This window comes from Stenella coeruleoalba, assembly GCF_951394435.1.
Source record: "Stenella coeruleoalba genome assembly, chromosome: 6".
NCBI lineage: Eukaryota > Metazoa > Chordata > Mammalia > Artiodactyla > Delphinidae > Stenella > Stenella coeruleoalba.
Window position 1 is genome coordinate 22,099,053 of NC_137151.1, and position 26,554 is coordinate 22,125,606.

Consider the following 26,554-nt stretch of genomic DNA (forward strand, 5'->3'; position numbering starts at 1 on the left):
GACCCTTTGAAGTCATATTGCATGGTACCCATTCCACGGGTCTCAACTTTCCAGGTTTAAGGTATTCTTTCTTCAGCTAAAACATGCATGTGGAACCCAGAGTATGATCAACCGTGTGATCGGGAGACGTGTTCAAATATGTCGCAGTTTTCGTCCCCTGGTACTTCGGTGCAACATTCCAGACGCTTTACTAACACTCTCCCCACTTGGAAAGTCAGTGCCTTTAACCTCCTATTTGGCCCAGTTTGCAATTTCTGTGGAAGATGTACAGGAATAGGGAGAACCAATGAGAGACAAGCAGGAGGTGTCTGGACGGGCAAATTTAACTCTAATTTCCCACCAGGATGAGGAATTAACCAAAGGCTCAGCGTGCCGTGCCGGAAACAGATTAGGGCCTGAAGCCATCCTGCGGTGTGGCGGCCAGCTCACAAGAAAGCGAGTAGAAGAAAGGAGCTCAGGGGCACTGTAATTCACAAACCTGCAGAGTTATAAATGACAGCTATCGTCCAAAAATAGACTGAAGTAAGGCTGCCAAGAGGACTTGAAAGCGGGGCAGAATTGCAGGAAACCGATTTCAGGAGGTAGACTGGAATTGCATTGAAAGCATAGGAAAAGAGGCAGAACGTCCACAATGATGCACTTGGCCAAAAAGGGCGTATGCGTTTTTTCCTGAATATATTCAGGAAAAAGCGCAAATGCCCTTTTTGGCCAAGAAGAAAGCTTGCAAAGGAAATCTGCACTACAATGAAGTCTCACTTCCCCCCGGTCAAAAGGGCCATCTGAAAAAAGTGTAAAATCCAGAAAGGCAGGACAGGCCATGGAGAACTGGGAGCCTTGTTATGCTGATGGGCGGGATGTAAATTGCCAACAACCACTCGGGAGAAGTGTATGGTGTTTCCTGAAACATCTAAAAAACAAAGCAACAGAGCCTAGTGCACTGCCACTTATGGTCCTATAGCTTAGGGAAATTAAAATCAAAAAGACACAGCCACCCCAAAGTTTGGGATGCCTCTGTTTACAAGAACCTCGTTACAGTACAAGTTCAACGTCGCAGAAAGTGAAAAATGGATAAAGAAGTTGTGGTATTCACTTACAAAGCAATATCACTCAGCAATGAAATCTATGTCATCAGGCCCTTAGCAGCACAATGAGTGGATTCAGGTATGATGATTCTAACTGAAATAAGTCACACAGAAAAAGAAACATCATAAGATATCAGTAATACACGGAATGGAAACTTGGCTACACAGGAACTGAATTACAGAACAGAACAGGATCTCAAATTTAGAAAACCAACCTATGCTTGCTTAAGGGTAAAGGTGAGTTGGGGTGCTGCATAAAACCAGAGATTGAAATGAGCACAGATAAAGTTCCTTAAGCCAAATATGGAATAGACAAGAGCTACTCCTTGCTCAACGAAATGGACTCAACACCGCATATTAAACGCCTAAGAATGTACCTGACTGGTAAGTATCTTAAAACCTATGGATTGCTATGTCTCCAAAAGAGAATCAAGCGTGTGTACAGGGGCATAAACGCAGCAGTGATAGGATTGGAGAGGTTCGGTGAGCAAATGAAGACCCTTTGAAGTCATATTGCATGGTACCCATTACACGGGTCTCAACTCTCCAGGTTTAAGGTATTCTTCCTTCAGCTAAAACATGCATGTGGAACCTAGAGTATGATCAACCATTTGATTGGGAGACGTGTTCAAATATGTCTCAGTTTTCGTACCCTGGTACTCGGGTGCAACATTCCAGACGCTTTACTAACACTCTCCCCACTTGGAGAGTCAGCGCCTTTAACCTCCTGTTTGGCCCAGTTTGCAATTACTGCGGAAGACGAACAGGAATAGAGAGAACCAATGAGAGGCTAGCTGGAGGTGTCTGGACGGGCAAATTTAACTCTCATTTCCCACCAGGAAGAGGAAATAACCAAAGGCTCAGCGTGCCGTGCCAGAACCAGATTAGGGCCTGAAGCCATCCTGCGGTGCTGCAGCCAGGTCACAAGAAAGCGAGTTGAAGAAAGGAGCTCAGGGGCACTGTAATTCACAAACCTGCAGAGTTATAAATGAGAGCTATCGTCCAAAAGTAGACTGAAGTAAGGCTGCCAAGAGGACTTGAAAGCGGGGCAGAATTGCAGGAAACCGATTTCAGGAGGTAGACTGGAATTGCATTGAAAGCATAGGAAAAGAGGCAGAACGTCCACAATGATGCACTTGGCCAAAAAGGGCGTATGCGTTTTTTCCTGAATATATTCAGGAAAAAACGCATACGCCCTTTTTGGCCAACCAAGCAAGCTTGCAAAGGAAATCTGCACTACAATGAAGTCTCACTTCCCCCCGGTCAAAAGGGCCATCTGAAAAAAGTGTAAAATCCAGAAAGGCAACAGGCCATTGAGAACTGGGAGCCTTGTTATGCTGATGGGAGGGATGTAAATTGCCAACAGACACTCAGGAGAAGTGTATGGTGTTTCCTGAAACATCTAAAAAACAAAGCAACAGAGCCTAGGGCACTTCCACTTATGGTCCTATAGCTTAGGGAAATTAAAATCAAAAAGACACAGCCACCCCAAAGTTTGGGACGCCTCCGTTTACAAGAAAACCGTTTACCGTACAAGTTCAATATCACAGAAAGTGAAAAATGGATAAAGAACTTGTGGTACTTACGTACAATGCAGTATCACTCAGCAATGAAATCTATGTCATCAGGCCCATAGCAGCATAATGAGTGGATTCAGGTACGATGATTCTAACTGAAATAAGTCATACAGAAAAAGAAACATCATAAGATATCACTAATACACGGAATGTAAACTTGGCTACACAGGAACTGCATTCCAAAACAGAACAGGGTCTCAAATTTAGAAAACCAACTTATGCTTGCTTAAGGGGAAACGTGAGTTGGGGTGCTGCATAAAACCAGAGATTGAAATGAGCACAGATAAAGTTCCTTAAGCCAAATATGGAATACACAAGAGCTACTCCTTGCTCAACGAAATGGACTCAACACCGCATATTAAACGCCTAAGAATGTACCTGACTAGTAAGTATCTTAAAACCTATGGATTGCTATGTCCCAAAAGAGAATCAAGCGTGTGTACAGGGGCATAAACGCAGCAGTGATAGGATTGGAGAGGTTCGGTGAGCAAATGAAGACCCTTTGAAGTCATATTGCATGGTACCCATTACACGGGTCTCAACTCTCCAGGTTTAAGGTATTCTTCCTTCAGCTAAAACATGCATGTGGAACCCAGAGTATGATCAACCATGTGAACGGGAGACGTGTTCAAATATGTCTCAGTTTTCCTCCCCTGGTACTCGGGTGCAACATTCCAGACGCTTTACTAACACTCTCCCCACTTGGAGAGTCAGTCCCTTTAACCTCCTGTTTGGCCCAGTTTGCAATTTCTGCGGAAGATGAACAGGAATAGCGAGAACCAATGAGAGGCTAGCTGGAGGTGTCTGGACGGGCAAATTTAACTCTCATTTCCCACCAGGAAGAGGAATTAACCAAAGGCTCAGCATGCCGGGCCGGAACCAGATTAGGGCCTGAAGCCATCATGCAGTGTTGCGGCCAGGTCACAAGAAAGCGAGTTGAAGAAAGGAGCTCAGGGGCACTGTAATTCACAAACCTGCAGAGTTATAAATGACAGCTATCGTCCAAAAATAGACTGAAGTAAGGCTGCCAAGAGGACTTGAAAGCGGGGCAGAATTGCAGGAAACCGATTTCAGGAGGTAGACTGGAATTGCATTGAAAGCATAGGAAAAGAGGCAGAACGTCCACAATGATGCACTTGGCCAAAAAGGGCGTATGCGTTTTTTCCTGAATATATTCAGGAAAAAACGCATACGCCCTTTTTGGCCAACCAAGCAAGCTTGCAAAGGAAATCTGCACTACAATGAAGTCTCACTTCCCCCCGGTCAAAAGGGCCATCTGAAAAAAGTGTAAAATCCAGAAAGGCAGGACAGGCCATGGAGAACTGGGAGCCTTGTTATGCTGATGGGCGGGATGTAAATTGCCAACAACCACTCGGGAGAAGTGTATGGTGTTTCCTGAAACATCTAAAAAACAAAGCAACAGAACCTAGGGCACTTCCACTTATGGTCCTATAGCTTAGGGAAATTAAAATCAAAAAGACACAGCCACCCCAAAGTTTGGAACGGCTCTGTTTACAAGAACCTCGTTTACAGTACAAGTTCAACATCGCAGAAAGTGAAAAATGGATAAAGAAGTTGTGGTATTTACTTACAAAGCAATATCACTCAGCAATGAAATCTGTGTCATCAGGCCCTTAGCAGCACAATGAGTGGATTCAGGTATGATGATTCTAACTGAAATAAGTCACACAGAAAAAGAAACATCATAAGATATCAGTAATACACGGAATGTAAACTTGGCTACACAGGAACTGAATTACAGAACAGAACAGGGTCTCAAATTTAGAAAACCAACTTATGCTTGCTTAAGGGGAAAGGTGAGTTGGGGTGCTGCATAAAACCAGAGATTGAAATGAGCACAGATAAAGTTCCTTAAGCCAAATATGGAATAGACAAGAGCTACTCCTTGCTCAACGAAATGGACTCAACACCGCATATTAAACGCCTAAGAATGTACCTGACTAGTAAGTATCTTAAAACCTATAGATTGCTATGTCTCCGAAAGAGAATCAAGCATGTGTACAGGGGCATAAACGCAGCAGTGATAGGATTGGAGAGGTTCGGTGAGCAAATGAAGACCCTTTGAAGTCATATTGCATGGTACCCATTCCACGGGTTTCAACTACCCAGGTTTAAGGTATTCTTCCTTCAGATAAAACATGCATGTGGAACCCAGAGTATGATCAAGAATGTGATCGGGAGATGTGTTCAAATATGTCTCAGTTTTCGTACCCTGGTACTCGGGTGCAACATTCCAGACGCTTTACTAACACTCTCCCGACTTGGAGAGTCAGTCCCTTTAACCTCCTGTTTGGCCCAGTTTGCAATTTCTGCGGAAGATGAAAAGGAATAGCGAGAACCAATGAGAGGCTAGCTGGAGGTGTCTGGACGGGCAAATTTAACTCTCATTTCCCACCAGGAAGTGGAATTAACCAAAGGCTCAGCATGCCGGGCCGGAACAAGATTAGGGCCTGAAGCCATCCTGCGGTGTTGCGGCCAGGTCACAAGAAAGCGAGTTGAAGAAAGGAGCTCAGGGGCACTGTAATTCACAAACCTGCAGAGTTATAAATGAGAGCTATCGTCCAAAAGTAGACTGAAGTAAGGCTGCCAAGAGGACTCGAAAGCGGGGCAGAATTGCAGGAAACCGATTTCAGGAGGTAGACTGGAATTGCATTGAAAGCATAGGAAAAGAGGCAGAACGTCCACAATGATGCACTTGGCCAAAAAGGGTGTATGCGTTTTTTCCTGAATATATTCAGGAAAAAACGCATACGCCCTTTTTGGCCAACCAAGCAAGCTTGCAAAGGAAATCTGCACTACAATGAAGTCTCACTTCCCCCCGGTCAAAAGGGCCATCTGAAAAAAGTGTAAAATCCAGAAAGGCAACAGGCCATTGAGAACTGGGAGCCTTGTTATGCTGATGGGAGGGATGTAAATTGCCAACAGACACTCAGGAGAAGTGTATGGTGTTTCCTGAAACATCTAAAAAACAAAGCAACAGAGCCTAGGGCACTTCCACTTATGGTCCTATAGCTTAGGGAAATTAAAATCAAAAAGACACAGCCACCCCAAAGTTTGGGACGCCTCCGTTTACAAGAACCCCGTTTACCGTACAAGTTCAATATCACAGAAAGTGAAAAATGGATAAAGAACTTGTGGTACTTACGTACAATGCAGTATCACTCAGCAATGAAATCTATGTCATCAGGCCCATAGCAGCATAATGAGTGGATTCAGGTACGATGATTCTAACTGAAATAAGTCACACAGAAAAAGAAACATCATAAGATATCACTAATACACGGAATGTAAACTTGGCTACACAGGAACTGCATTCCAAAACAGAACAGGGTCTCAAATTTAGAAAACCAACTTATGCTTGCTTAAGGGGAAAGGTGAGTTGGGGTGCTGCATAAAACCAGAGATTGAAATGAGCACAGATAAAGTTCCTTAAGCCAAATATGGAATAGACAAGAGCTACTCCTTGCTCAACGAAATGGACTCAACACCGCATATTAAACGCCTAAGAATGTACCTGACTAGTAAGTATCTTAAAACCTATGGATTGCTATGTCTCCAAAAGAGAATCAAGCGTGTGTACAGGGGCATAAACGCAGCAGTGATAGGATTGGAGAGGTTCGGTGAGCAAATGAAGACCCTTTGAAGTCATATTGCATGGTACCCATTACACGGGTCTCAACTCTCCAGGTTTAAGTTATTCTTCCTTCAGCTAAAACATGCATGTGGAACCCAGAGTATGATCAACCATGTGAAAGGGAGACGTGTTCAAATATGTCTCAGTTTTCCTCCCCTGGTACTCGGGTGCAACATTCCAGACGCTTTACTAACACTCTCCCCACTTGGAGAGTCAGTCCCTTTAACCTCCTGTTTGGCCCAGTTTGCAATTTCTGCGGAAGATGAACAGGAATAGCGAGAACCAATGAGAGGCTAGCTGGAGGTGTCTGGACGGGCAAATTTAACTCTCATTTCCCACCAGGAAGAGGAATTAACCAAAGGCTCAGCATGCCGGGCCGGAACCAGATTAGGGCCTGAAGCCATCCTGCGGTGTTGCGGCCAGGTCACAAGAAAGCGAGTTGAAGAAAGGAGCTCAGGGGCACTGTAATTCACAAACCTGCAGAGTTATAAATGACAGCTATCGTCCAAAAATAGACTGAAGTAAGGCTGCCAAGAGGACTTGAAAGCGGGGCAGAATTGCAGGAAACCGATTTCAGGAGGTAGACTGGAATTGCATTGAAAGCATAGGAAAAGAGGCAGAACGTCCACAATGATGCACTTGGCCAAAAAGGGCGTATGCGTTTTTTCCTGAATATATTCAGGAAAAAACGCATACGCCCTTTTTGGCCAACCAAGCAAGCTTGCAAAGGAAATCTGCACTACAATGAAGTCTCACTTCCCCCCGGTCAAAAGGGCCATCTGAAAAAAGTGTAAAATCCAGAAAGGCAACAGGCCATTGAGAACTGGGAGCCTTGTTATGCTGATGGGCGGGATGTAAATTGCCAACAGACACTTGGGAGAAGTGTATGGTGTTTCCTGAAACATCTAAAAAACAAAGCAACAGAGCCTAGGGCACTTCCACTTATGGTCCTATAGCTTAGGGAAATTAAAATCAAAAAGACACAGCCACCCCAAAGTTTGGAATGGCTCTGTTTACAAGAACCTCGTTTACAGTACAAGTTCAACATCGCAGAAAGTGAAAAATGGATAAAGAAGTTGTGGTATTCACTTACAAAGCAATATCACTCAGCAATGAAATCTATGTCATCAGGCCCTTAGCAGCACAATGAGTGGATTCAGGTATGATGATTCTAACTGAAATAAGTCACACAGAAAAAGAAACATCATAAGATATCAGTAATACACGGAATGGAAACTTGGCTACACAGGAACTGAATTACAGAACAGAACAGGGTCTCAAATTTAGAAAACCAACTTATGCTTGCTTAAGGGTAAAGGTGAGTTGGGGTGCTGCATAAAACCAGAGATTGAAATGAGCACAGATAAAGTTCCTTAAGCCAAATATGGAATAGACAAGAGCTACTCCTTGCTCAACGAAATGGACTCAACACCGCATATTAAACGCCTAAGAATGTACCTGACTAGTAAGTATCTTAAAACCTATAGATTGCTATGTCTCCGAAAGAGAATCAAGCATGTGTACAGGGGCATAAACGCAGCAGTGATAGGATTGGAGAGGTTCGGTGAGCAAATGAAGACCCTTTGAAGTCATATTGCATGGTACCCATTCCACGGGTCTCAACTCTCCAGGTTTAAGGTATTTTTCCTTCAGCTAAAACATGCATGTGGAACCCAAGTATGATCAACCATGTGAACGGGAGACGTGTTCAAATATGTCTCAGTTTTCCTCCCCTGGTACTCGGGTGCAACATTCCAGACGCTTTACTAACACTCTCCCCACTTGGAGAGTCAGCGCCTTTAACCTCCTGTTTGGCCCAGCTTGCAATTTCTGCGGAAGACGAACAGGAATAGCGAGAACCAATGAGAGGCTAGCTGGAGGTGTCTGGACGGGCAAATTTAACTCTCATTTCCCACCAGGAAGAGGAAATAACCAAAGGCTCAGCGTGCCGTGCCAGAACCAGATTAGGGCCTGAAGCCATCCTGCGGTGCTGCAGCCAGGTCACAAGAAAGCGAGTTGAAGAAAGGAGCTCAGGGGCACTGTAATTCACAAACCTGCAGAGTTATAAATGAGAGCTATCGTCCAAAAGTAGACTGAAGTAAGGCTGCCAAGAGGACTCGAAAGCGGGGCAGAATTGCAGGAAACCGATTTCAGGAGGTAGACAGGAATTGCATTGAAAGCATAGGAAAAGAGGCAGAACGTCCACAATGATGCACTTGGCCAAAAAGGGCGTATGCGTTTTTTCCTGAATATATTCAGGAAAAAACGCATACGCCCTTTTTGGCCAACCAAGCAAGCTTGCAAAGGAAATCTGCACTACAATGAAGTCTCACTTCCCCCCGGTCAAAAGGGCCATCTGAAAAAAGTGTAAAATCCAGAAAGGCAACAGGCCATTGAGAACTGGGAGCCTTGTTATGCTGATGGGAGGGATGTAAATTGCCAACAGACACTCAGGAGAAGTGTATGGTGTTTCCTGAAACATCTAAAAAACAAAGCAACAGAGCCTAGGGCACTTCCACTTATGGTCCTATAGCTTAGGGAAATTAAAATCAAAAAGACACAGCCACCCCAAAGTTTGGGACGCCTCCGTTTACAAGAAAACCGTTTACCGTACAAGTTCAATATCACAGAAAGTGAAAAATGGATAAAGAACTTGTGGTACTTACGTACAATGCAGTATCACTCAGCAATGAAATCTATGTCATCAGGCCCATAGCAGCATAATGAGTGGATTCAGGTACGATGATTCTAACTGAAATAAGTCACACAGAAAAAGAAACATCATAAGACATCACTAATACACGGAATGTAAACTTGGCTACACAGGAACTGCATTCCAAAACAGAACAGGGTCTCAAATTTAGAAAACCAACTTATGCTTGCTTAAGGGTAAAGGTGAGTTGGGGTGCTGCATAAAACCAGAGATTGAAATGAGCACAGATAAAGTTCCTTAAGCCAAATATGGAATAGACAAGAGCTACTCCTTGCTCAACGAAATGGACTCAACACCGCATATTAAACGCCTAAGAATGTACCTGACTAGTAAGTATCTTAAAACCTATGGATTGCTATGTCCCAAAAGAGAATCAAGCGTGTGTACAGGGGCATAAACGCAGCAGTGATAGGATTGGAGAGGTTCGGTGAGAAAATGAAGACCCTTTGAAGTCATATTGCATGGTACCCATTACACGGGTCTCAACTCTCCAGGTTTAAGTTATTCTTTCTTCAGCTAAAACATGCATGTGGAACCCAGAGTATGATCAACCATGTGAACGGGAGACGTGTTCAAATATGTCTCAGTTTTCCTCCCCTGGTACTCGGGTGCAACATTCCAGACGCTTTACTAACACTCTCCCCACTTGGAGAGTCAGTCCCTTTAACCTCCTGTTTGGCCCAGTTTGCAATTTCTGCGGAAGATGAACAGGAATAGCGAGAACCAATGAGAGGCTAGCTGGAGGTGTCTGGACGGGCAAATTTAACTCTCATTTCCCACCAGGAAGAGGAATTAACCAAAGGCTCAGCATGCCGGGCCGGAACCAGATTAGGGCCTGAAGCCATCCTGCGCTGTTGCGGCCAGGTCACAAGAAAGCGAGTTGAAGAAAGGAGCTCAGGGGCACTGTAATTCACAAACCTGCAGAGTTATAAATGACAGCTATCGTCCAAAAATAGACTGAAGTAAGGCTGCCAAGAGGACTTGAAAGCGGGGCAGAATTGCAGGAAACCGATTTCAGGAGGTAGACTGGAATTGCATTGAAAGCATAGGAAAAGAGGCAGAACGTCCACAATGATGCACTTGGCCAAAAAGGGCGTATGCGTTTTTTCCTGAATATATTCAGGAAAAAACGCATACGCCCTTTTTGGCCAACCAAGCAAGCTTGCAAAGGAAATCTGCACTACAATGAAGTCTCACTTCCCCCCGGTCAAAAGGGCCATCTGAAAAAAGTGTAAAATCCAGAAAGGCAGGACAGGCCATGGAGAACTGGGAGCCTTGTTATGCTGATGGGCGGGATGTAAATTGCCAACAACCACTCGGGAGAAGTGTATGGTGTTTCCTGAAACATCTAAAAAACAAAGCAACAGAACCTAGGGCACTTCCACTTATGGTCCTATAGCTTAGGGAAATTAAAATCAAAAAGACACAGCCACCCCAAAGTTTGGAACGGCTCTGTTTACAAGAACCTCGTTTACAGTACAAGTTCAACATCGCAGAAAGTGAAACATGGATAAAGAAGTTGTGGTATTTACTTACAAAGCAATATCACTCAGCAATGAAATCTGTGTCATCAGGCCCTTAGCAGCACAATGAGTGGATTCAGGTATGATGATTCTAACTGAAATAAGTCACACAGAAAAAGAAACATCATAAGATATCAGTAATACACGGAATGTAAACTTGGCTACACAGGAACTGAATTACAGAACAGAACAGGGTCTCAAATTTAGAAAACCAACTTATGCTTGCTTAAGGGGAAAGGTGAGTTGGGGTGCTGCATAAAACCAGAGATTGAAATGAGCACAGATAAAGTTCCTTAAGTCAAATATGGAATAGACAAGAGCTACTCCTTGCTCAACGAAATGGACTCAACACCGCATATTAAACGCCTAAGAATGTACCTGACTAGTAAGTATCTTAAAACCTATGGATTGCTATGTCTCCGAAAGAGAATCAAGCATGTGTACAGGGTCATAAACGCAGCAGTGATAGGATTGGAGAGGTTCGGTGAGCAAATGAAGACCATTTGAAGTCATATTGCATGGTACCCATTACACGGGTCTTAACTCTCCAGGTTTAAGGTATTCTTCCTTCAGCTTAAACATGCATGTGGAACCCAAGTATGATCAACCATGTGAACGGGAGACGTGTTCAAATATGTCTCAGTTTTCCTCCCCTGGTACTCGGGTGCAACATTCCAGACGCTTTACTAACACTCTCCCCACTTGGAGAGTCAGTCCCTTTAACCTCCTGTTTGGCCCAGTTTGCAATTTCTGCGGAAGATGAACAGGAATAGCGGGAACCAATGAGAGACTAGCTGGAGGTGTCTGGACGGGCAAATTTAACTCTCATTTCCCACCAGGAAGAGGAAATAACCAAAGGCTCAGCGTGCCGTGCCGGAACCAGATTAGGGCCTGAAGCCATCCTGCGGTGTTGCGGCCAGGTCACAAGAAAGCGAGTTGAAGAAAGGAGCTCAGGGGCACTGTAATTCACAAACCTGCAGAGTTATAAATGACAGCTATCGTCCAAAAATAGACTGAAGTAAGGCTGCCAAGAGGACTTGAAAGCGGGGCAGAATTGCAGGAAACCGATTTCAGGAGGTAGACTGGAATTGCATTGAAAGCATAGGAAAAGAGGCAGAACGTCCACAATGATGCACTTGGCCAAAAAGGGCGTATGCATTTTTTCCTGAATATATTCAGGAAAAAACGCATACGCACCTTTTGGCCAACCAAGCAAGCTTGCAAAGGAAATCTGCACTACAATGAAGTCTCACTTCCCCCCGGTCAAAAGGGCCATCTGAAAAAAGTGTAAAATCCAGAAAGGCAAAAGGCCATTGAGAACTGGGAGCCTTGTTATGCTGATGGGCGGGATGTAAATTGCCAACAGACACTTGGGAGAAGTGTATGGTGTTTCCTGAAACATCTAAAAAACAAAGCAACAGAGCCTAGGGCACTTCCACTTATGGTCCTATAGCTTAGGGAAATTAAAATCAAAAAGACACAGCCACCCCAAAGTTGGAACGGCTCTGTTTACAAGAACCTCGTTTACAGTACAAGTTCAACATCGCAGAAAGTGAAAAATGGATAAAGAAGTTGTGGTATTCACTTACAAAGCAATATCACTCAGCAATGAAATCTATGTCATCAGGCCCTTAGCAGCACAATGAGTGGATTCAGGTATGATGATTCTAACTGAAATAAGTCACACAGAAAAAGAAACATCATAAGATATCAGTAATACACGGAATGGAAACTTGGCTACACAGGAACTGAATTACAGAACAGAACAGGGTCTCAAATTTAGAAAACCAACTTATGCTTGCTTAAGGGGAAAGGTGAGTTGGGGTGCTGCATAAAACCAGAGATTGAAATGAGCACAGATAAAGTTCCTTAAGCCAAATATGGAATAGACAAGAGCTACTCCTTGCTCAACGAAATGGACTCAACACCGCATATTAAACGCCTAAGAATGTACCTGACTAGTAAGTATCTTAAAACCTATAGATTGCTATGTCTCCGAAAGAGAATCAAGCATGTGTACAGGGGCATAAACGCAGCAGTGATAGGATTGGAGAGGTTCGGTGAGCAAATGAAGACCCTTTGAAGTCATATTGCATGGTACCCATTCCACGGGTTTCAACTACCCAGGTTTAAGGTATTCTTCCTTCAGCTAAAACATGCATGTGGAACCTAGAGTATGATCAACCATTTGATTGGGAGACGTGTTCAAATATGTCTCAGTTTTCCTACCCTGGTACTCGGGTGCAACATTCCAGACGCTTTACTAACACTCTCCTGACTTGGAGAGTCAGCGCCTTTAACCTCCTGTTTGGCCCAGTTTGCAATTTCTGCGGAAGACGAACAGGAATAGCGAGAACCAATGAGAGGCTAGCTGGAGGTGTCTGGACGGGCAAATTTAACTCTCATTTCCAACCAGGAAGAGGAAATAACCAAAGGCTCAGCGTGCCGTGCCGGAACCAGATTAGGGCCTGAAGCCATCCTGCGGTGCTGCAGCCAGGTCACAAGAAAGCGAGTTGAAGAAAGGAGCTCAGGGGCACTGTAATTCACAAACCTGCAGAGTTATAAATGACAGCTATCGTCCAAAAGTAGACTGAAGTAAGGCTGCCAAGAGGACTCGAAAGCGGGGCAGAATTGCAGGAAACCGATTTCAGGAGGTAGACAGGAATTGCATTGAAAGCATAGGAAAAGAGGCAGAACGTCCACAATGATGCACTTGGCCAAAAAGGGCGTATGCGTTTTTTCCTGAATATATTCAGGAAAAAACGCATACGCCCTTTTTGGCCAACCAAGCAAGCTTGCAAAGGAAATCTGCACTACAATGAAGTCTCACTTCCCCCCGGTCAAAAGGGCCATCTGAAAAAAGTGTCAAATCCAGAAAGGCAACAGGCCATTGAGAACTGGGAGTCTTGTTATGCTGATGGGAGGGATGTAGATTGCCAACAACCACTCGGGAGAAGTGTATGGTGTTTCCTGAAACATCTAAAAAACAAAGCAACAGAACCTAGGGCACTTCCACTTATGGTCCTATAGCTTAGGGAAATTAAAATCAAAAAGACACAGCCACCCCAAAGTTTGGAACGGCTCTGTTTACAAGAACCTCGTTTACAGTACAAGTTCAACATCGCAGAAAGTGAAAAATGGATAAAGAAGTTGTGGTATTTACTTACAAAGCAATATCACTCAGCAATGAAATCTGTGTCATCAGGCCCTTAGCAGCACAATGAGTGGATTCAGGTATGATGATTCTAACTGAAATAAGTCACACAGAAAAAGAAACATCATAAGATATCAGTAATACACGGAATGTAAACTTGGCTACACAGGAACTGAATTACAGAACAGAACAGGGTCTCAAATTTAGAAAACCAACTTATGCTTGCTTAAGGGGAAAGGTGAGTTGGGGTGCTGCATAAAACCAGAGATTGAAATGAGCACAGATAAAGTTCCTTAAGCCAAATATGGAACAGACAAGAGCTACTCCTTGCTCAACGAAATGGACTCAACACCGCATATTAAACGCCTAAGAATGTACCTGACTAGTAAGTATCTTAAAACCTATAGATTGCTATGTCTCCGAAAGAGAATCAAGCATGTGTACAGGGTCATAAACGCAGCAGTGATAGGATTTGAGAGGTTCGGTGAGCAAATGAAGACCCTTTGAAGTCATATTGCATGGTACCCATTCCACGGGTTTCAACTACCCAGGTTTAAGGTATTCTTCCTTCAGATAAAACATGCATGTGGAACCTAGAGTATGATCAACAATGTGATCGGGAGATGTGTTCAAATATGTCTCAGTTTTCGTACCCTGGTACTCGGGTGCAACATTCCAGACGCTTTACTAACACTCTCCCGACTTGGAGAGTCAGTCCCTTTAACCTCCTGTTTGGCCCAGTTTGCAATTTCTGCGGAAGATGAACAGGAATAGCGAGAACCAATGAGAGGCTAGCTGGAGGTGTCTGGACGGGCAAATTTAACTCTCATTTCCCACCAGGAAGTGGAATTAACCAAAGGCTCAGCATGCCGGGCCGGAACCAGATTAGGGCCTGAAGCCATCCTGCGGTGTTGCGGCCAGGTCACAAGAAAGCGAGTTGAAGAAAGGAGCTCAGGGGCACTGTAATTCACAAATCTGCAGAGTTATAAATGAGAGCTATCGTCCAAAAGTAAACTGAAGTACGGCTGCCAAGAGGACTCGAAAGCGGGGAAGAATTGCAGGAAACCGATTTCAGGAGGTAGACTGGAATTGCATTGAAAGCATAGGAAAAGAGGCAGAACGTCCACAATGATGCACTTGGCCAAAAAGGGCGTATGCGTTTTTTCCTGAATATATTCAGGAAAAAACGCATACGCCCTTTTTGGCCAACCAAGCAAGCTTGCAAAGGAAATCTGCACTACAATGAAGTCTCACTTCCCCCCGGTCAAAAGGGCCATCTGAAAAAAGTGTAAAATCCAGAAAGGCAGGACAGGCCATAGAGAACTGGGAGCCTTGTTATGCTGATGGGCGGGATGTAAATTGCCAACAACCACTCGGGAGAAGTGTATGGTGTTTCCTGAAACATCTAAAAAACAAAGCAACAGAACCTAGGGCACTTCCACTTATGGTCCTATAGCTTAGGGAAATTAAAATCAAAAAGACACAGCCACCCCAAAGTTTGGAACGGCTCTGTTTACAAGAACCTCGTTTACAGTACAAGTTCAACATCGCAGAAAGTGAAAAATGGATAAAGATGTTGTGGTATTTACTTACAAAGCAATATCACTCAGCAATGAAATCTGTGTCACAAGGCCCTTAGCAGCACAATGAGTGGATTCAGGTATGATGATTCTAACTGAAATAAGTCACACAGAAAAAGAAACATCATAAGATATCAGTAATACACGGAATGTAAACTTGGCTACACAGGAACTGAATTACAGAACAGAACAGGGTCTCAAATTTAGAAAACCAACTTATGCTTGCTTAAGGGTAAAGGTGAGTTGGGGTGCTGCATAAAACCAGAGATTGAAATGAGCACAGATAAAGTTCCTTAAGACAAATATGGAATAGACAAGAGCTACTCCTTGCTCAACGAAATGGACTCAACACCGCATATTAAACTCCTAAGAATGTACCTGACTAGTAAGTATCTTAAAACCTATGGATTGCTATGTCTCCGAAAGAGAATCAAGCATGTGTACAGGGTCATAAACGCAGCAGTGATAGGATTGGAGAGGTTCAGTGAGCAAATGAAGACCCTTTGAAGTCATATTGCATGGTACCCATTCCACGGGTCTTAACTCTCCAGGTTTAAGGTATTCTTCCTTCAGCTAAAACATGCATGTGGAACCCAAGTATGATCAACCATGTGAACGGGAGACGTGTTCAAATATGTCTCAGTTTTCCTCCCCTGGTACTCGGGTGCAACATTCCAGACGCTTTACTAACACTCTCCCCACTTGGAGAGTCAGCGCCTTTAACCTCCTGTTTGGCCCAGTTTGCAATTTCTGCGGAAGATGAACAGGAATAGCGAGAACCAATGAGAGACTAGCTGGAGGTGTCTGGACGGGCAAATTTAACTCTCATTTCCCACCAGGAAGAGGAATTAAGCAAAGGCTCAGCGTGCCGTGCCGGAACTAGATTAGGGCCTGAAGCCATCCTGCGGTGTTGCGGCCAGGTCACAAGAAACCGAGTTTAAGAAAGGAGCTCAGGGGCACTGTAATTCACAAACCTGCAAAGTTATAAATGACAGCTATCGTCCAAAAATAGACTGAAGTAAGGCTGCCAAGAGGACTTGAAAGCGGGGCAGAATTGCAGGAAACCGATTTCAGGAGGTAGACTGGAATTGCATTGAAAGCATAGGAAAAGAGGCAGAACGTCCACAATGATGCACTTGGCCAAAAAGGGCGTATGCGTTTTTTCCTGAATATATTCAGGAAAAAACGCATACGCCCTTTTTGGCCAACCAAGCAAGCTTGCAAAGGAAATCTGCACTACAATGAAGTCTCACTTCCCCCCGGTCAAAAGGGCCATCTGAAAAAAGTGTAAAATCCAGAAAGGCAGGACAGGCCATGGAGAACTGGGAGCCTTGTTATGCTGATGGGCGGGATGTAAATTGCCAACAACCACTCGGGAGAAGTGTATGGTGTTTCCTGAAACATCTGAAAAACAAAGCAACAGAACCTAGGGCACTTCCACTTATGGTCCTATAGCTTAGGGAAATTAAATTCAAAAAGACACAGCCACCCCAAAGTTTGGGACGCCTCCGTTTACAAGAACCCCGTTTACCGTACAAGTTCAATATCACAGAAAGTGAAAAATGGATAAAGAACTTGTGGTACTTACGTACAATGCAGTATCACTCAGCAATGAAATCTATGTCATCAGGCCCATAGCAGCATAATGAGTGGATTCAGGTACGATGATTCTAACTGAAATAAGTCACACAGAAAAAGAAACATCATAAGATATCACTAATACACGGAATGTAAACTTGGCTACACAGGAACTGCATTCCAAAACAGAACAGGGTCTCAAATTTAGAAAACCAACTTATGCTTGCTTAAGGGGAAAGGTGAGTTGGGGTGCTGCATAAAACCAGAGATTGAAATGAGCACAGATAAAGTTCCTTAAGCCAAATATGGAATAGACAAGAGCTACTCCTTGCTCAACGAAATGGACTCAACACCGCATATTAAACGCCTAAGAATGTACCTGACTAGTAAGTATCTTAAAACCTATGGATTGCTATGTCTCCAAAAGAGAATCAAGCGTGTGTACAGGGGCATAAACGCAGCAGTGATAGGATTGGAGAGGTTCGGTGAGCAAATGAAGACCCTTTGAAGTCATATTGCATGGTACCCATTACACGGGTCTCAACTCTCCAGGTTTAAGGTATTCTTCCTTCAGTTGAAACATGTATGTGGAACCCAGAGTATGATCAACCATGTGAACGGGAGACGTGTTCAAATATGTCTCAGTTTTCCTCCCCTGGTACTCGGGTGCAACATTCCAGACGCTTTACTAACACTCTCCCCACTTGGAGAGTCAGTCCCTTTAACCTCCTGTTTGGCCCAGTTTGCAATTTCTGCGGAAGATGAACAAGAATAGCGAGAACCAATGAGAGGCTAGCTGGAGGTGTCTGGACGGGCAAATTTAACTCTCATTTCCCACCAGGAAGAGGAATTAACCAAAGGCTCAGCATGCCGGGCCGGAACCAGATTAGGGCCTGAAGCCATCCTGCGGTGTTGCGGCCAGGTCACAAGAAAGCGAGTTGAAGAAAGGAGCTCAGGGGCACTGTAATTCACAAACCTGCAGACTTATAAATGACAGCTATCGTCCAAAAATAGACTGAAGTAAGGCTGCCAAGAGGACTTGAAAGCGGCGCAGAATTGCAGGAAACCGATTTCAGGAGGTAGACTGGAATTGCATTGAAAGCATAGGAAAAGAGGCAGAACGTCCACAATGATGCACTTGGCCAAAAAGGGCGTATGCGTTTTTTCCTGAATATATTCAGGAAAAAACGCATACGCCCTTTTTGGCCAACCAAGCAAGCTTGCAAAGGAAATCTGCACTACAATGAAGTCTCACTTCCCCCCGGTCAAAAGGGCCATCTGAAAAAAGTGTAAAATCCAGAAAGGCAGGACAGGCCATGGAGAACTGGGAGCCTTGTTATGCTGATGGGCGGGATGTAAATTGCCAACAACCACTCGGGAGAAGTGTATGGTGTTTCCTGAAACATCTAAAAAACAAAGCAACAGAACCTAGGGCACTTCCACTTATGGTCCTATAGCTTAGGGAAATTAAAATCAAAAAGACACAGCCACCCCAAAGTTTGGAACGGCTCTGTTTACAAGAACCTCGTTTACAGTACAAGTTCAACATCGCAGAAAGTGAAAAATGGATAAAGAAGTTGTGGTATTTACTTACAAAGCAATATCACTCAGCAATGAAATCTGTGTCACAAGGCCCTTAGCAGCACAATGAGTGGATTCAGGTATGATGATTCTAACTGAAATAAGTCACACAGAAAAAGAAACATCATAAGATATCAGTAATACACGGAATGTAAACTTGGCTACACAGGAACTGAATTACAGAACAGAACAGGGTCTCAAATTTAGAAAACCAACTTATGCTTGCTTAAGGGGAAAGGTGAGTTGGGGTGCTGCATAAAACCAGAGATTGAAATGAGCACAGATAAAGTTCCTTAAGACAAATATGGAATAGACAAGAGCTACTCCTTGCTCAACGAAATGGACTCAACACCGCATATTAAACGCCTAAGAATGTACCTGACTAGTAAGTATCTTAAAACCTATGGATTGCTATGTCTCCGAAAGAGAATCAAGCATGTGTACAGGGTCATAAACGCAGCAGTGATAGGATTGGAGAGGTTCGGTGAGCAAATGAAGACCATTTGAAGTCATATTGCGTGGTACCCATTACACAGGTCTTAACTTTCCAGGTTTAAGGTATTCTTCCTTCAGCTAAAACATGCATGTGGAACCCAAGTATGATCAACCATGTGAACGGGAGACGTGTTCAAATATGTCTCAGTTTTCCTCCCCTGGTACTCGGGTGCTGCCGGGGACCAGCCCCAGCTGAACAGGATTCACCCAAAGGAGAAGACAGAGTCGGCGTGGACAGAACTCAGTACACCTCAGAGGATGCAAGGATCTGACAAATTTATTTTCAAGATTCCAAAAGCTTTTATACTATAAAATGATCTCATTTTCAAATTTAACATTTTCATTTCCACGCCGAAAACTCCCCCACATAGGCCACAAAACAAAGGTGATTTACATCAGCAGATTGATCAAAACAGGTTAGGTAATTTTCCTATCGTCCAGAGTTCTTTCTTCTCCTGTGGTTAGTCACATGTTGGTCACATCTAGGTCAGGAACTCTGTTTGTTCTTCTCAGGAGATTAAAGTGTTCTTGTACTTGCACATTCTGCTTGATCAAGCCATAAACTTAAACATATACTTCTATTAGTGATTAACAATATTCAAATAACATTTCATCTACAAATTTCCCAACCCTACCATAATAATCAAAACAATATACATTATTTTTATGCTTCTAAAAAACTATGGGAGCGGGCATTGTACCATAAACTCATTGATTAAACTCACTGTTGCATAAAAACTCGCCACCATACCCAGGTATTTTCCAACATGTTTATAACTTCACTGGGAGGCCATGACTCTTACAATTTTTCTTTTAAAATCAAAAAGCTACTGCAGAAATATTCCCACCATTGTATTTCCCCAACAAATATAATCATTAAAGGAGCCGAAGTAGTTACAATTCTCCTCTTGATTTTTACCCTAACTTGGGGTTTTTCTTAAACCCCTGCATAAAAACTATACATTTTTCCCAACACCAATAGCAATCCTATAAAAATCACCTTAGGCAAAGGCAGGGGAAGACAAGGGGAGCCACACAGAGGAAAGCTTTGCTTCCACACAGAGAAAAGCTGTGGTTCACGGAGGAAATGGGAAACAAAGCCCTGCTGCGGTGGAAGAGCAGTTGCCATTGGTCAGGTCTCTGGTCTGCTACCTGGGTTCCCATCTGAGCTGGGCGTGGGAAGAGAAGCAGCCATGGGGACAAGAGACCTCTCTCGAAAGGGGTGAGGGTTCAGGCTCCTGCAAAGTTGGGGGGGTGAGGGTCTATGCCCCACCTCTGTTGGCCCCCAAGTTCTCTCCTGATGGCCCCTCTGCGACTGTGCCTGTCTTAGGTTGTTCCTTCCCTGAGGAATCTTACCCGTCTCTGGCTAACCAGCCATCCTCCGGGGCCAAGCAGGGAGATGTGAGGTGTGCGAGTGAGCGAGGTGCAGCGCCCCCAGAGAAGGTCAGTTCTCTGTCACCTTGGTAGCCTATGCCCCCGTGGCCTCCACACCCAGCACCTGCCCTGGGATTCCCTCGCCAACTGGCGGGGCCCCGGCTCTGATCACATGTCTTCGGGAACCCAGGTTTCTCCTCCAGAGAGGGCCCAGCTTACAGCACTGGGCAAGAGAGACCAATTACACGGCACCAGCCACCAGGAGGCAGGAAGCTTTGCAAACGAGAACTTTACTTTTCCATATTTACACCTGACAGCACCAGCTTTGCTTGGCACTATGGGTCTCATTGTACCTGGCAGTACCAGCTTTGCTTGGCACTATGGGTCTCGTCCGTGCTGAGACTCAAAGGCACTTCCTATACGGCTCCCGGCAGGGTGCAACATTCCAGACGCTTTACTAACACTCTCCCCACTTGGAGAGTCAGCGCCTTTAACCTCCTGTTTGGCCCAGTTTGCAATTTCTGCGGAAGATGAACAGGAATAGCGAGAACCAATGAGAGACTAGCTGGAGGTGTCTGGACGGGCAAATTTAACTCTCATTTCCCACCAGGAAGAGGAAATAACCAAAGGCTCAGCATGCCATGCCGGAACCAGATTAGGGCCTGAAGCCATCCTGCGGTGTTGTGGCCAGGTCACAAGAAAGCGAGTTGAAGAAAGGAGCTCAGGGGCACTGTAATTCACAAACCTGCAGAGTTATAAATGACAGCTATCGTCCAAAAATAGACTGAAGTAAGGCTGCCAAGAGGACTTGAAAGCGGGGCAGAATTGCAGGAAACCGATTTCAGGAGGTAGACTGGAATTGCATTGAAAGCATAGGAAAAGAGGCAGAACGTCCACAATGATGCACTTGGCCAAAAAGGGCGTATGCGTTTTTTCCTGAATATATTCAGGAAAAAACGCATACGCCCTTTTTGGCCAACCAAGCAAGCTTGCAAAGGAAATCTGCACTACAATGAAGTCTCACTTCCCCCCGGTCAAAAGGGCCATCTGAAAAAAGTGTAAAATCCAGAAAGGCAGGACAGGCCATTGAGAACTGGGTGCCTTGTTATGCTGATGGGCGGGATGTAAATTGCCAACAGACACTTGGGAGAAGTGTATGGTGTTTCCTGAAACATCTAAAAAACAAAGCAACAGAGCCTAGGGCACTTCCACTTATGGTCCTATAGCTTAGGGAAATTAAAATCAAAAAGACACAGCCACCCCAAAGTTTGGAACGGCTCTGTTTACAAGAACCTCGTTTACAGTACAAGTTCAACATCGCAAAAAGTGAAAAATGGATAAAGAAGTTGTGGTATTCACTTACAAAGCAATATCACTCAGCAATGAAATCTATGTCATCAGGCCCTTAGCAGCACAATGAGTGGATTCAGGTATGATGATTCTAACTGAAATAAGTCACACAGAAAAAGAAACATCATAAGATATCAGTAATACACGGAATGGAAACTTGGCTACACAGGAACTGAATTACAGAACAGAACAGGGTCTCAAATTTAGAAAACCAACTTATGCTTGCTTAAGGGGAAAGGTGAGTTGGGGTGCTGCATAAAACCAGAGATTGAAATGAGCACAGATAAAGTTCCTTAAGCCAAATATGGAATAGACAAGAGCTACTCCTTGCTCAACGAAATGGACTCAACACCGCATATTAAACGCCTAAGAATGTACCTGACTAGTAAGTATCTTAAAACCTATGGATTGCTATGTCTCCGAAAGAGAATCAAGCATGTGTACAGGGTCATAAACGCAGCAGTGATAGGATTGGAGAGGTTCGGTGAGCAAATGAAGACCCTTTGAAGTCATATTGCATGGTACCCATTACACGGGTCTTAACTCTCCAGGTTTAAGGTATTCTTCCTTCAGCTAAAACATGCATGTGGAACCCAAGTATGATCAACCATGTGAACGGGAGACGTGTTCAAATATGTCTCAGTTTTCCTCCCCTGGTACTCGGGTGCAACATTCCAGACGCTTTACTAACACTCTCCCCACTTGGAGAGTCAGCGCCTTTAACCTCCTGTTTGGCCCAGTTTGCAATTTCTGCGGAAGATGAACAGGAATAGCGAGAACCAATGAGAGACTAGCTGGAGGTGTCTGGACGGGCAAATTTAACTCTCATTTCCCACCAGGAAGAGGAATTAACCAAAGGCTCAGAATGCCGGGCCGGAACCAGATTAGGGCCTGAAGCCATCCTGCGGTGTTGCGGCCAGGTCACAAGAAAGCGAGTTGAAGAAAGGAGCTCAGGGGCACTGTAATTCACAAACCTGCAGAGTTATAAATGACAGCTATCGTCCAAAAATAGACTGAAGTAAGGCTGCCAAGAGGACTTGAAAGCGGGGCAGAATTGCAGGAATCCGATTTCAGGAGGTAGACTGGAATTGCATTGAAAGCATAGGAAAAGAGGCAGAACGTCCACAATGATGCACTTGGCCAAAAAGGGCGTATGCGTTTTTTCCTGAATATATTCAGGAAAAGACGCATACGCCCTTTTTGGCCAACCAAGCAAGCTTGCAAAGGAAATCTGCACTACAATGAAGTCTCACTTCCCCCCGGTCAAAAGGGCCATCTGAAAAAAGTGTAAAATCCAGAAAGGCAGGACAGGCCATGGAGAACTGGGAGCCTTGTTATGCTGATGGGCGGGATGTAAATTGCCAACAGACACTCAGGAGAAGTGTATGGTGTTTCCTGAAACATCTAAAAAACAAAGCAACAGAACCTAGGGCACTTCCACTTATGGTCCTATAGCTTAGGGAAATTAAAATCAAAAAGACACAGCCACCCCAAAGTTTGGAACGGCTCTGTTTACAAGAACCTCGTTTACAGTACAAGTTCAACATCGCAGAAAGTGAAAAATGGATAAAGAAGTTGTGGTGTTTACTTACAAAGCAATATCACTCAGCAATGAAATCTGTGTCACAAGGCCCTTAGCAGCACAATGAGTGGATTCAGGTATGATGATTCTAACTGAAATAAGTCACACAGAAAAAGAAACATCATAAGATATCAGTAATACACGGAATGTAAACTTGGCTACACAGGAACTGAATTACAGAACAGAACAGGGTCTCTAATTTAGAAAACCAACTTATGCTTGCTTAAGGGTAAAGGTGAGTTGCGGTGCTGCATAAAACCAGAGATTGAAATGAGCACAGATAAAGTTCCTTAAGTCAAATATGGAATAGACAAGAGCTACTCCTTGCTCAACGAAATGGACTCAACACCGCATATTAAACGCCTAAGAATGTACCTGACTAGTAAGTATCTTAAAACCTATGGATTGCTATGTCTCCGAAAGAGAATCAAGCATGTGTACAGGGTCATAAACGCAGCAGTGATAGGATTGGAGAGGTTCGGTGAGCAAATGAAGACCCTTTGAAGTCATATTGCATGGTACCCATTCCACGGGTTTCAACTACCCAGGCTTAAGGTATTCTTCCTTCAGATATAACATGCATGTGGAACCTAGAGTATGATCAACCATGTGATTGGGAGACGTGTTCAAATATGTCTCAGTTTTCGTACCCTGGTACTCGGGTGCAACATTCCAGATGCTTTACTAACACTCTCCCGACTTGGAGAGTCAGTCCCTTTAACCTCCTGTTTGGCCCAGTTTGCAATTTCTGCGGAAGATGAACAGGAATAGCGAGAACCAATGAGAGGCTAGCTGGAGGTGTCTGGACGGGCAAATTTAACTCTCATTTCCCACCAGGAAGAGGAATTAACCAAAGGCTCAGAATGCCGGGCCGGAACCAGATTAGGGCCTGAAGCCATCCTGCGGTGTTGCGGCCAGGTCACAAGAAAGCGAGTTGAAGAAAGGAGCTCAGGGGCACTGTAATTCACAAACCTGCAGAGTTATAAATGAGAGCTATCGTCCAAAAGTAGACTGAAGTAAGGCTGCCAAGAGGACTCGAAAGCGGGGCAGAATTGCAGGAAACCGATTTCAGGAGGTAGACTGGAATTGCATTGAAAACATAGGAAAAGAGGCAGAACGTCCACAATGATGCACTTGGCCAAAAAGGGCGTATGCGTTTTTTCCTGAATATATTCAGGAAAAAACGCATACGCCCTTTTTGGCCAACCAAGCAAGCTTGCAAATGAAATCTGCACTACAATGAAGTCTCTCTTCCTCCGGGTCAAAAGGGCCATCTGAAAAAAGTGTAAAATCCAGAAAGGCAACAGGCCATTGAGAACTGGGAGCCTTGTTATGCTGATGGGAGGGATGTAAATTGCCAACAGACACTCAGGAGAAGTGTATGGTGTTTCCTGAAACATCTAAAAAACAAAGCAACAGAGCCTAGGGCACTTCCACTTATGGTCCTATAGCTTAGGGAAATTAAAATCAAAAAGACACAGCCACCCCAAAGTTTGGAACGGCTCTGTTTACAAGAACCTCGTTTACAGTACAAGTTCAACATCGCAGAAAGTGAAAAATGGAGAAAGAAGTTGTGGTATTTACTTACAAAGCAATATCACTCAGCAATGAAATCTGTGTCACAAGGCCCTTAGCAGCACAATGAGTGGATTCAGGTATGATGATTCTAACTGAAATAAGTCACACAGAAAAAGAAACATCATAAGATATCAGTAATACACGGAATGTAAACTTGGCTACACAGGAACTGAATTACAGAACAGAACAGGGTCTCAAATTTAGAAAACCAACTTATGCTTGCTTAAGGGGAAAGGTGAGTTGGGGTGCTGCATAAAACCAGAGATTGAAATGAGCACAGATAAAGTTCCTTAAGTCAAATATGGAATAGACAAGAGCTACTCCTTGCTCAACGAAATGGACTCAACACCGCATATTAAACGCCTCAGAATGTACCTGACTAGTAAGTATCTTAAAACCTATGGATTGCTATGTCTCCGAAAGAGAATCAAGCATGTGTACAGGGTCATAAACGCAGCAGTGATAGGATTGGAGAGGTTCGGTGAGCAAATGAAGACCCTTTGAAGTCATATTGCATGGTACCCATTACACGGGTCTTAACTCTCCAGGTTTAAGGTATTCTTCCTTCAGCTAAAACATGCATGTGGAACCCAAGTATGATCAACCATGTGAACGGGAGACGTGTTCAAATATGTCTCAGTTTTCCTCCCCTGGTACTCGGGTGCAACATTCCAGACGCTTTACTAACACTCTCCCCACTTGGAGAGTCAGCGCCTTTAACCTCCTGTTTGGCCCAGTTTGCAATTTCTGCGGAAGATGAACAGGAATAGCGAGAACCAATGAGAGACTAGCTGGAGGTGTCTGGACGGGCAAATTTAACTCTCATTTCCCACCAGGAAGAGGAATTAACCAAAGGCTCAGCATGCCGGGCCGGAACCAGATTAGGGCATGAAGCCATCCTGCGGTGTTGCGGCCAGGTCACAAGAAAGCGAGTTGAAGAAAGGAGCTCAGGGGCACTGTAATTCACAAACCTGCAGAGTTATAAATGACAGCTATCGTCCAAAAATAGACTGAAGTAAGGCTGCCAAGAGGACTTGAAAGCGGGGCAGAATTGCAGGAATCCGATTTCAGGAGGTAGACTGGAATTGCATTGAAAGCATAGGAAAAGAGGCAGAACGTCCACAATGATGCACTTGGCCAAAAAGGGCGTATGCGTTTTTTCCTGAATATATTCAGGAAAAGACGCATACGCCCTTTTTGGCCAACCAAGCAAGCTTGCAAAGGAAATCTGCACTACAATGAAGTCTCACTTCCCCCCGGTCAAAAGGGCCATCTGAAAAAAGTGTAAAATCCAGAAAGGCAGGACAGGCCATGGAGAACTGGGAGCCTTGTTATGCTGATGGGCGGGATGTAAATTGCCAACAGACACTCAGGAGAAGTGTATGGTGTTTCCTGAAACATCTAAAAAACAAAGCAACAGAACCTAGGGCACTTCCACTTATGGTCCTATAGCTTAGGGAAATTAAAATCAAAAAGACACAGCCACCCCAAAGTTTGGAACGGCTCTGTTTACAAGAACCTCGTTTACAGTACAAGTTCAACATCGCAGAAAGTGAAAAATGGATAAAGAAGTTGTGGTATTTACTTACAAAGCAATATCACTCAGCAATGAAATCTGTGTCACAAGGCCCTTAGCAGCACAATGAGTGGATTCAGGTATGATGATTCTAACTGAAATAAGTCACACAGAAAAAGAAACATCATAAGATATCAGTAATACACGGAATGTAAA